We start from the raw sequence: 12,992 nt of genomic DNA on the forward strand, positions 1-12,992 counted from the left end.
GTTGTAAGCGTCAAGCTCATCGCCTCAGACTTGCTGTAGTTAATCTTAAGATGGGAGATATATCCATATATGGTAAAAGCCTGCAGTAGGTTGGGAATGGTAGTGTGTGGGCGAGTTAAAAATAATAATAAATCGTCCGCGTATGCGGCAATTTTGTAAATTTTGTGTCTAATGTGGAATCCAGTAATTGAAGGGGAATTGTTTACTGTGCGAATACATGGCTCCAGGGTAAGGATAAACAGTAGGGGGGATAATGGACACCCTTGTCTCGTCCCTTTATGAATTACCACCGGTTCAGACAAGGTTTCATTGATTTTTAAGCGTGCTGTCGGGTTCTGGTATAGGGAGGAAATCCAAGAGAGCATGCCCGGACGTAGACCTATATGCTTACAAGTTACGAGCAGATAGTCCCAGGCCACCCTATCGAAGGCTTTCTCCGCATCCGTAGATAGGAGAAAGCCCTCTAAATTGACCTTATGGCAGTGGTGGATCAAGTTCAGTGCTTTGGTCACATTGTCTCTGGATTCCCTCCCCGGCATGAAGCCGGCCTGTTCGGGACCAATTAATTGGGGAAGAAAAAGACGTAACCGGTTTGCAATTATCTTTGACATGATTTTTAAGTCCAAATTCAATAACGAGATCGGGCGATAGCTAGAGCATTCAGAGGGGTCCTTACCTAATTTCGGAATGACTGTTATATGCGCGCTTAGGAACGAAGCAGGGAGGTGATGCGGATTTCTAAGGAAATTAAACGTTTTCAGGAGTGGTTTTTCTAGCAAGGCCGAAAACACTTTATAGTAATGTGCAGTAAGCCCATCAGGCCCGGGGCTCTTCCCCGGTTTAAGGCCTTTGATAGTGGCCAACAGCTCCGCAGACGTGATGGGACCCTCCAGGGATTCTGCATCCTCAGAGGACAGCGTGGGCATACCGCTCTGCTCTAGATAGTCTTGTATAATTTGGCTCCGGTCACCTCTCAGCGTGCCAGGTTTGTGTTGTGGGGGAGTGTTGTAGAGCTTAGTGTAGTATTGGCAGAAGCTTTCGGCGATTTTATCAGTGCGGTTGGTCAGGGTGCCATCTCCCATTTTAACTGCCAAAATGTTATTGATCAGAGAGGCCTCTTTCAGAGCCCTGGCCAAAAATTTCCCTCCCTTGTCACCATGCTCATAATAAATTTTCTTTTTAAGAAAAAGGGTGCGTTTACTCCTGATCTCCAGGACGCTGCGCAGCTCTAGTCTAGCCTGAATCAACTCCTGAGCCTTCAAGGCGTCCAGGGACTGTTTGTGTTGGGTTTCTAGCCGCGCCACCCTGGAGGTCAGTGTTTGAATTTGTAGTTCCGCCGCTCTCTTCCGGGCCGCCCCAGCTCTAATGAACACCCCCCTCATCACACACTTGTGCGCTTCCCAGATGGTTAGGGGAGACAGTTCCTCTGTCTCATTATCTAAAAAATAATTGCGCAAGGCTTCCGTCAAAGAAGGGAGTAGGTCGGTATCAGTCAACAAGGAGGGGTTCAGCCTCCACGTGCAAGATTTAGGTCTCAGGTCAGGGTGTGCCATTGTGAGTGAAATAGGTGCGTGATCTGAAATGGTCTGGAGGCCTATATGGGCTTCTTGTAAGTCTAACAAGTCCCTCTGTGTGATGAAGGTGTAATCAATGCGAGTGTATTTGTCATGGGGTGCCGAATAGCACGTGTAGTCCCTGTCCGACGGGCGAAGCGTTCGCCACGCGTCGGTCAAGGTCAAGGAATGTAAAAGACGTTTGATCCGTTTCAATATGAGGTATGTCAGGCAAGATTTGCCATCGGACGTGTCCTGCAGGGGATTGAGCGGAACATTAAAATCCCCTCCCAGGATAATGCATCCCGAGGCAAAACTTTTTAGCTCCTCAATAACTCGCTTGCAGAACGCAACATGCCCTCTGTTAGGGAAATAAACATTCGCTAAAGTTAGAGGGGTATTACCCCAGGAGCCTCTCAAAAATAAAAACCTGCCCTCCGGGTCAGACAACTGTTGAGTAACTTCAAAACCTGCACTCCTATGTAGGAGGATCGCCACTCCTTTTGTTTTGGCTATAGGGTTCGTGGAGTGAAAAACCTTTGGGAAGTTTTTGTTGGACAATTTAGGAATTTGGTCACTCCGGAAATGTGTCTCCTGCAAATATACAAACATGGGCCTTACCCTGTTCAGCTCTCTGAGTACGGAGGTGCGTTTTTGCGGCAGGTTGAGGCCGTGAACATTGTGGGAGATCAGGGTAGGGCTACGGCCCAGCGAGGAGTATGCCATGTCGAAGGTGTCAGAACTCTCTTCAGAAGGCCCACTCTGCAAAACAAAGAAGAGAAGGAAAGAGGGGGGGAAGGGGGGAAGAGGAGGGGAGAGACAGGATAAGGAAGATAATAGACTAGAGATAAGAAAGTATACGTGAGTGAGAATACAAGAGGGTATGAGGGATGCACAGCTTATAGGGTGTAACAAAATAACAGTATCTGCCTACAGTATCCTGTACTGCAAGCTGTTAGGAGAGCAAAAGGTGGCGCTCGTGCCACCACCGTCAGCACAGCTCCGCCCTTTTTGTGGGGACCGTGGGAGGAACTTCGCTGAAGGGGAAGGTGTTCAAAAAGCAATGGAGAAAACAGTTATATATAAAAAAAAGACTATCACACCAAAAAAAGAAAAAAAAAAGAAAAACTAACGTATCAAAAACAAGAGTCGCCATAAGGGAGACCCGCAGACCTAAAAGGAAAATGAAGTCAAAGCACAAATATATTCCCTGGCCAGGGATTAATGACCGGAGTAAAGCCCCACTAAGGCTAGGGGGGAGGGGAGAGGAGGCAGCACACAGTCCCAATATACCCCCGGGGTGTAAACCCAATAACTGGGGTAGCGTAAACACTAGAACCAAATGGAGGACCGCCAACCCAGAGAGTCCCAGAACACACAAAAAAAAACCTAAAACATAGCCCGCAGTGTCTCGCTATGGGACTAATAAGGGAAGAACAAAAAAAACAAAGCCAAGGCGTCTGCCATCCAGGAGGAGCACCAACGGTCTTCAAGCGTTGTCACGAAGCCTGGATTGACGGTCGGAATGCGATGGGTGGCCCCCCATGGCCGGGCCCTGTTTCTCGCTCCTGCTCTTCTTCTGCGGAGGTTTCGCTGGTGAGGAGTGAGGAGAGCAACTGGGACTGTCATCCACTGGAGGGGGATTGAACTCAGCATACCAGTCAGGTAGATCCATGCATGGGGATGTTCAAGCTAGCACAGAAATCCGGGAGCTCTGCTGGTAGACGTAGCATCAGTTGGTTACCAATGCAAAGTCGCCTGTAATGCGAAGGGGAAGCGCCACTTGTAGACCACCCCCCCAGGACTGTATTATTAGTAACACATCACATAATGTACCGCTGTGGCTAAAAGAAGCAAGTGTCCAAAAAAGACTTGAAAAGCTTATTCAATAAACAGAATTTGAAAGAAAAAAGAAAAGCCTAATGCAAATGAATCACCAGGATCAGATGGCTTACATCCGAGACTCCTCAAAGAACTCAGTTGGGTAATAGCTAGGCCGTTCCTAATTTTTATGGACAGCTTAAAAGAGCTGTTAAATCAGAAGGTTTTTTATCTTAATGCATTGTATGCCACTCAATAACATTGGAGGAGAAGCGGTTTAACCTTAAACTGTGTAGAGGGTTTTTCACTGTCAGAGCGATAAGGATGTGGAACTCCCTTCTACAATTGGTGATGTCAGCGGGAAGTATAGATAGTTCGTTAAAATACTCTTAGATAGGCATCTTGGCAAGAACAGTATACAGGTATATGGGAAATGTTTTTTTGACATGAACACACCAACCCCCACAGGTTGAACTGGATGGACTGGTGTGTTTATTCAACCTTACCAGCTTTGTAACTGGGAACAAGGTGCCTTGAAAGGGAGTAAAGCTTTACCCTCTTTCCTTGGTAAATGGAAAGAGGGTAAATTCATGTGGTAATTCATGTGGTCTGGTATGGTTCAGGTAAGGGGGCTGCACTCACACTGACCCCTCCATTCCTTTCCTGGTCACCTAGGGTCCATTTACACCAGTGGGTTCATGTCATGGTGCACATAATGCGGGCGCGCTGGTGTCCTTAGAGTTTTACAATACAGTGCTTGATTTTTTTTAATTTATTTTTTAATTACCTTTTTGCACTGATACATTTTCTTTTAAGCAATATCTTTCAAATTTGCCTTGAAAAATGTCAGAAAAAAACAAAAGATTCATCTTCAATAGAATTCAATAGGGTTTGGCACTATGTTTGGGGATTTGCAGACTTCCTGCTAGGTTTGAAAAATGTCCAGCCAAGCTGGGCCAATGTAAGTATAGAAAAAGATAATTTATGGAGTTCTGCTTTAAGTTTAAGGTTGCCAGATTTTCCGTTATGGGATCCTTTAGGACAAAGTATGGCCCCATACACACGGTCGAACATTCTGACCACAAAATCCATCTGATTTTTTCCCGACAGATTTTGGTCGAAACTCGTGTTGCATACACATCATCGCACAAAGTTGTCAGATAATCCGATCATTCGGAATGAGGTGACGTACAAAACGTACGACGGGACTATGTAGAGACCAGTAGCCAATAGCTTTTGTCTCCAAATTTTTTTGGAGTATGCGTGCCACTTTCTGCATCGGAATTCGCTACACGCGATCGGGAAAAGTCAGAAAATTTTAGATCCAGCTCTCAAACTTTTTCCGTCGGAAATTCCGACGGAAAAAGTCCGATAGAGCCCACACACAATCGGATTTTCCGACAACATAATCCGATTGGACTTATTCCATCGGACTTTCCGACCGTGTGCATGGGGCATTAGGCTTTTTGTTTTTTGTTTTTTTAATATATAATATATTTTTATCAAACAGTATGGCAATTATAATACTTTTTAAGTACTATGTATCATTATCTAACATTGCATTTAGTTTGGGGCTTGTGTAGTGAAGCGAAAACAGCAGCTTATTGAGCCATATGAAATATACATGTATTAGTCTAATTGCATCAGTGAGGTCCATATACGTCTGATTACAACAACCTTGTTGCCTAAAACACACTAGAAGTCTCATGAGAAATGCAATGTCAGACAGGAAAATGTGTCCCCTGTGAAATCTATTTAATTACGTCAAGTGAAATGTTAGAGCAAAGATCCTGCAGTCATCTTCTTTGCAGTAGAGTCCCTCAAAAGCTTTCTATCAATTAGCTACATTTATTTATTATTTAAATGGTTCATTAATTTTGCATTATGCTCAGTATGTAAATGCACATCCTTTTTATAGCTGCAAAATTGACTTTGTATTTTTTCTCATGCTTGTCTACAATGTTTCCCACGCTTCATAAGGTCAAAAAAGGATATATAGAATAGAATTTTTTTTTCCCCTTAATATGGAACATGGACACCTGGCTTGTGCTTCTTTATTGATAATAGGGAAAATCCAGACTAGACATCTGGAAATTCAGTATTTGATAGTTAGAATAATGAGTATAAAAAAGGAGCTATAGGGAGATTTGTCTTGTGCATTTGATCAAAAGTAGTACAGTTTTGTCCTCGATTTCCACAAAAAACACCTTGGCAAGCGTTTAGGGCAACAAAATTGAAAAGATCAAAGTGGTGGTAGAAACTGTTCGTGATCTAATTACTCATCTTCAGTGGCAGCTGGTGGTCAAAATTTTGGGGGTGGGGGGGGGTGGCAAGCAGACCCCTGGCCCCCTTACTTGCACTAGAACCAGCCCCACGGCTCTCGATCAATCCACTAGCACTACACACTCCCCCCCTTGAAAGGCCACAATCCTCTGGCACTAACACCACCACCTCACCCCACGCACACGATCCATGACCTTACCTTACTGGAAGAGGTGCGGGGAAGAGGACGAGGTGGCAACGCTCTGCTGAACCCGGGGTAGGGCTCCTAGAAGAAACTGCTGCTGCTAGGGCCCTTGCTTCTCCGAACAGGAGGCAGGTCCTAAGACTCCTGGCAAATTGGCTCTCAGGACTGGCTTCCTGATTGGCTGGCAGGAAAAGCAGAAAGACATTAGTCAATATTAATTGGCTAATGTCACACAAGTGGGTGAAGTCAATTAGACCCTCCAGCTCTAATCATGTAACAAAAAAATAAATAAATACCCACATTGAAATCCATGCATCTGGCACCCTGCATAGACATTAGGGGCCGGACGCACGGATTGGGGGGGGCGGTGCCCCTTCGCCCCTAATGGACAGGCCGCCACTGCTCATCTTTCTCATATAAGCCCACATGGATAAAGCAAGACAGAATAGCCGCATAAAAATGAGTGGAAATTTCTGCAGCACATTCAAGGGGCTCCAAGAGTTGCATTGATGTCCAGCCCTGGTGTCAGTGCCAAGCTTTATTGTTTTTCTTAGCTGAGCAAAATGTGGCCATATATACAAATGCATGCTGTAGGGACAATATGCAAGTGCTGCATTTTGTTCTCAGTTTGACTCACAGAGAAGTAATTTGCTTGCAACCAATCCCTTAGGAGTTCTATTGTTTATAATGTCTCTGTCGATTTAACCCTCTAGCTATTGCATTGATAAAAAAAGATGAGCAATTCAACAAATTTTTACCTGCAATGCCTCTAGAAAGTGTAAAATGGATGTCCTATGTTTCTGCATTGAGGGGTATGCAACAAAGTTTCTTTCTACAAGCACCATGCTTCATACAATCTTAAAGGGGTTGTAAAGGTTCAGGGTTTTAAAAAAGCAAACAAAAAAAAAACATACATGTTATACTTACCTCCGCTGTGCAGTTGGTTTTGCACAGAGTGGCACCAATCCTCCTCTTCTGGGGTCCCTCAGCAGCGTTCCTGGCTCCTCTTTTTCTCTAGTGGCCCGTCAAAGAAGCGATCTCCTTTGTGGACACCCGTGGGGGCGTGCTCCCATGTCCTGCTTCTGTGTCTATTGACACAGAAAGTAGGACTCGGCCCTGCCCCTCCCCGGTGCCCACGTCATTGGATTTGATTGACAGCAGCAGGAGCCCATGGCTGAGCCTCTATCAATCTATCCAATCAGGACACGAGACACCCACCAGAGCTGGTGTGCTCATTGCCGTCGTGGGAAACACAGGGCTCAGGTAGATATAACTGGGGCTTAATGCATAGAATGCATTTTCACCTTAATGCATAGAATTAACCACTACAATACAGGGCACTTTCCCCTTTCCCCTTCCTTCCCAGCCCAATTTTCAGCTTTCAGCGCTCTCGCACTTTCAATGACAATTGCGCGGTCATGCTATGCTGTACCCAAATGAAATTTTTATCATTTTGTTTGCACAAATAGAGCTTTCTTTTGGTGGTATTTATTCGCTAATCCGTTTTTTATTTTTTGCGATATAAGTGAAAAAATAGCGGAAATTTGGAAAATAAAAGAATATTTTCTTCTTTCTATTTTAAAAGAAATCCAATAAAATCGAATTTTGTCATAAATTTAAGCCAAAATGTATTCTGCTACATGTTTTTGGTGAAAAAAATTCCGTTAAGTGTATAATAATTATTTAGCGCTGTAGCGCATGAAAAACGCCCCAGTGTGAAAGGGGCCTAAGTGGAAAAGTGGGTATGATCATAAAGTTTGCAGTGCCTCCCCCCAGACAGGGCCTCTGTGTACAAAGGGGATTCCCTTCTTGGGAAATAAATCAGTAATCTGATCAAAGTAATAGGGAGAAGCCAGCATATAATATTAGTTGTTACAGGCATACCCCATTTTTAAGTACACAATGGGGTTTATGTACTAAAGTTAGAAAGTGCAAGATCAGTCTCACTTCTGCATAGAAACCAGGTTGTATTATACAAGCTTAATTGAACAAGCTGGGCTTAGAAGCTCATTGGTTTTTATGCAGAAATGAGCCTGCTTTTGCACTTTCCAGCTTTAGTAAATAAACCCCATTGTGTACTTAAAAGTGGGGTATGCCTGTACTAAACCCAGTAATTTGAAAATAGTTGATACGCTCCCCCCACAGTGCCCACAGCTTATAAATCTTCTTTTTACATTAAAATATTGACACTATACTGTATACCTTTTTGGCTGATACTTATACCACGGTAAGTGATAAACTGCAGAGTTTCTCCAGTGCTGAGAGTTCAGGTAGGTGGAGATTTCCACTTCAGCCTGTATACACATCCACACGTGCAATGCCAATATCATGTGACCTGGCTATCTCTGAGAGCAAGTAATTATTCTCTCCAGCATAAAAGACACAACTGAGCATGTGCAGGTTGGCTTCCTGTCTGTTTTAGCTGGCCTTTCCCAGATAGACAGTGAGGAGGGGAGGATCTGTGCATACAGGATAAAACAACTTTTTTTACACAATTCAGAGGATTAACCCCTTAAGTTCCACAGTGAGTATAACAAGCATGCTATTCTGCATATACAGACATATTTTTACTGTTGTGGGTTTAGTAACACTGTAACCATGGGCATATACAAACACAACAGTATGGGAATAATACTAGCTTTATATAGGAAGAGATTAATAGCAGTACATACATCCAATGTACAAAGAGGTAATAGCATCAAAGGGCCTGAGAGGAGTCCTGGTGGAATTGTGGTACATATTGTTGTTAATATAGACACCTCCAGATGAGTGTTGGTCTCAGCTCCTCCTTCTCTCTTCCTCTCTCTTCTTCCTTCCTCTAGGGTTTCTAACCGAGCCACATAGAGACAGGAAGTGATATACATAAATAACTCTGTGATATTAAACACCACAGCCGCTTACAAATTCAGACAATAGAATGCAGCAGCACATTGTTATTAATTTTGAGCACTTTTGCACTTTATTTTGTACTGTATTGCATTATTTGCACTTTATTTAGGATTCCTTTAGGCTTGTGATTATGGTTATTTATTACACTATTAGGGATAGAAATTAACATAGAGGGTGTCTAATAGGATTTTTTACACCAGTGCTGCCTTTCTTTCTTCCTTCTCACAATTTTTGGTTTTCAACAATCCGGGCGGCTGCGATCTGTTTTTTTTTTTTAATCCTTGCATCCCAGTTCCCATGTAGTATCTTTGGTGTTGTTTTTCATTTTTTTTCAAACTTCATAAAGTAAAACTTCCTTGTTCTTTAAGTATCCATGTGTTCTACTCAGATGCAGGTGGGTATAGATGCAGATGCAGGTGGGACCCCTTACCTTTGCCCAACCATAAGGATTTCATGGGAGAAAAGTCAAAATGGAAATTAATGTCACAAATGTGTCATCCATACCAATCTGATCCCACCCAGAAGGTGATCAATCTTGAAAAGGGGCCTAAGAGGGACAAGCTAAAAAAGGGTTTGAAATAAAGCATGAAGTTAAAGGTTCCCTCATAGTACAGCACTATCATTACAACATTTGTTACCCCAACACTTCATATTCCTGATATGTGCCTGTTGTACCATGTACTTGTATGAGAAAGTATTCTGTTCTCTTTCTATTGCTTCCTTCATGGGAAATCACTGGTGTTCCTGCTAGTCCACTTGTTTTCATATTAAAAACTGACCACACTGAGCATGACAGCACACCAGCTGTACTAGGAACTTAGTTTGTTTCCTCCAATAATCAGACTTGTCCTGACACGCTCTTGCTGCACAGCCATTCACTGGGAAGCTCAGTGTGCTGCTGCTTCTCTCCCCCCCCCCCCCACCCAGATCGTATGCAGCTGAGAACAAAGGGAATGTGATCACTTATAAAAAAGGGAAAAAAATTATTTATAATGTTTTTTTTATATCTACAGTATACACAAATGTTTTGCCTTTCATTTCTATTTTAAACTGCATGGGTTATTTTACAAGGTGATCGTTTACAATCACTTTAATTTAAACTTTCTATCCACATATCATTCAAACTAAAACAATATCCTTATACATATGTGTAATAAAGCCACACTCACAAAAATAAAGTGTTAAACACACCAACAATCACATACAAAAAAACAGAGTTATAATTATTGTTCATGAAACACACGCAGGAAAATGTTGAAAAGTCCACGTAAAATTCAAACAATCTGCAGCGTCCAAAACAATTCTAAAGAGAATACAATTCCTCCTCTTAGATAAGCCTTATAAAAGAGAAAATGGTTCACCCGCTGAATCTTCAAACAAATCAACACAATGTTTTAGTGACCCTTTGCTTCATTATCAAGGTTGCACTCACCAAAGGTAAATGCCTGTCTTTTCTCAAGATAGGCAAGACCAGCTTGTGTTAAACCCGAGGAAGTGATCCTCCAATATCTGCAGGCACAATAGCTCCAGGAATTCAGGAGGATGGATGGATGGATAGCCACCACAAAGAGAAACTTCATATAGTATTATCTTGTTTTGTAAGTGAAATTTATTATAAAAGCATCTATGAACTCAATGAAACACAGAAGGAAACACACAAAGCAGAGTCCTGTAGCTGTCTGGGCACTCACTCACAATAGAGAATTGAACCAGCCACTCGTGGAAAGAGTGGTCCCAATCTCACACACAGCTTTGCAGAGATCCGCCTGCACTGTCTGGCTCCACCTCCAATGCATTTTTCGTCACATGACAAGGATGCACTTGACAAAGTTATGTGATGAAATGCGTCACACTGCTGAATGCCACTGTGTTGTAACGAAATCCTAGACTGAAGTGCTCCCTGCCATGCTCAGTGGTTCCAACTGTTGACCTCCACGTCCCTTTGTGTCCTGTAAAGAGATAAAAATGGGGTTGAATGAATGAATGAATGAAATACTTGTATAGCGCACAATGCGAACTGAATCGCCTCTAGGCGCTGTGGCGAGCTTTGATCATCTGCTAAAAGAGGAAGGTCTTGAGTTTTTTCCTAAAAGGGTTGGGGGGGGGATGAGTGTGGCAGGGAAACAACAACCCAAACACTCCCAGTAATGTTGGTTTCAGAAGACACTTCAGTGGAGAATTTCTTTACAGTGGAGTAGTGTTTGGCGGGTAGCGCTACCGCCGTAGGAGCCACTTGTGAATAGGGATCCCCCACCCTGCACAGCCAGGCAGACTGAATGTTCCATAGGGTTCTTGAGTCAAGAAACAGTAGAGCAACTTTATTTTTGTACTTTTATTAGGGGTATTGAACTTGTATGGGGATAGGGGTATTATGGGATGCCCACTTGACTTTAGCAGAACTCTTCAGGGACAACTTCTTCTGTACAGTCTATTTATACACTCCTCAACTTCTCCAGCAAAACACTTGTTCGCAACACAAAATTCCCAGGACCATCTGGCATGCTGTTAGGTAATCTGACAGTCAGATGCAGCAAATGCCCATTACAGGCAGGGACCACCCCTTGTTTGTGCAGCAAAGCCCTGGTGCCCAGCTGTCCTTTTGTGGCTACTGATCCTAGCACCACCTCTTCAGGCAGTGCCAGCCCACCTTGCTGCAGCTGCTCCTTTCTCTAGCCGTCCTGGTTAATCTTCTACAATCCTCCCAGACTGACTTTGCATCCATCTCAGACTGCTCTCACCCAATTCTCCCTGACTGTATCACTCAACAGCACACATGGCCGTCTTCTCCCTGGAGATCTCCCAAATGTGGTTACTGGCTCCTGCTGTCCTCACACCTGCTCCCGTGCCACTGGACAGGATTTTTCCTTGGGATAACAGATGATCCCTCCTGCACCTGAGCTCCCAGGCCAAGGTCACCCCACCAGGCTAAGGTGTTACCCTTAAGGGCCCACTGACAGCACTCCATCTCCAACCGTACTCTCCTGCCCAGCTGGGCTGACCCTGAGTATTTGAAGGGGCCTACCAACCCATCTGTTGAGGATTGGTTAGGGCCCTCATGAATACTCCAGGCAGCTCTTCCTAACCTCCCTCCCATTCTTCTGGAAGTTTCCAGCAAGTTCCAGAAATAGTGGGAGATACCAGAGATGCTGCCTGTTCAGCCATACCAGCCTCCCTGGGTCACTCACCTGACCCAGATTAAAACAAAGGCTTGGCTGCCTGCCAAGCCAAAACATTTTACCTACACTAACAAAATTCCTTAAATTACCTACTCTAGCACACTGGAGAGTGCTACACTTAGGTAGACCTGGATGGTGACAGTAAAAAGACTTACTTTCTCTCTTGCATCAGGTCAGCTGTCTCTGGGTGGTGTGACACAAATATTGCCATCAAGAAAACTATATACTATATATTTTCTGCACATCTACCTTAACTCACTGAGGTATACAGTCAAAACACCTATCACTCAATCCTGACAGGGTCATGGAAATGAATTGGAATTGGACACTCATTTTCCACTTATCTGCACCTCCAGCACACTCCTATTACAATGCAACCTTGTGTTCTAAAGGCCTTCATTCTTCCTTTTGTGTATTGTAAGACTTTCTGGTATTGAAACCAATGCAATCAAAGTAAAAGATTCCTGTCAGGTTGTATGCATTAACTGCAATAAAAATGACAATGGTGGAGAAGTCCTTCTCTGCTTGCCCTACATCAATTTTAAATGTTATGGCTGTTGGAAAAGTGCAGGAGCATTTATATAACAAAGATGCAATCTTGTCTTTGTATTCTGTATTGTAGATACTGTTTCCTGGGGCTTTCCAGAAGAGTCAATTTCTCATCTAATCATACATCCCAGTGAGGAAATAGCACTAAAACATAGCAACCATAAGTGGATTTTATACTCCAAAAACCACTGCAGACAAATATTCAAAATCAATTCAGCGAGCTGGGACTTGAAGTATGATTAAGTATATCAATGTTTTAGTGGGTAATAACATTTGAAGATTTACCACAAGGTCAGAAGAGCTGTCTGTTATAACTGTGTGCCTCGCCTTTCTGCCTATCGTAGCTATATATCTTGAAGCATTCAGAACACAGCAAAGAGTTTATAAAAAAATATTATGACATGTATGAAGTATTTAATGATGGCATTCATAACTATAAAGTAGAAACGATCAGTCATTGGTGATTGGGTCACAGCAAAACTATTTCTGTAGGTGACTTAATGTAATATTCATACATCTCCTTAAAGTGAAACTCCA

This window comes from Lithobates pipiens, unplaced genomic scaffold (assembly GCF_037356315.1).
Source record: "Lithobates pipiens isolate NorthernLeopardFrog02 unplaced genomic scaffold, aLitPip1_a1.2 Scaffold_3, whole genome shotgun sequence".
NCBI lineage: Eukaryota > Metazoa > Chordata > Amphibia > Anura > Ranidae > Lithobates > Lithobates pipiens.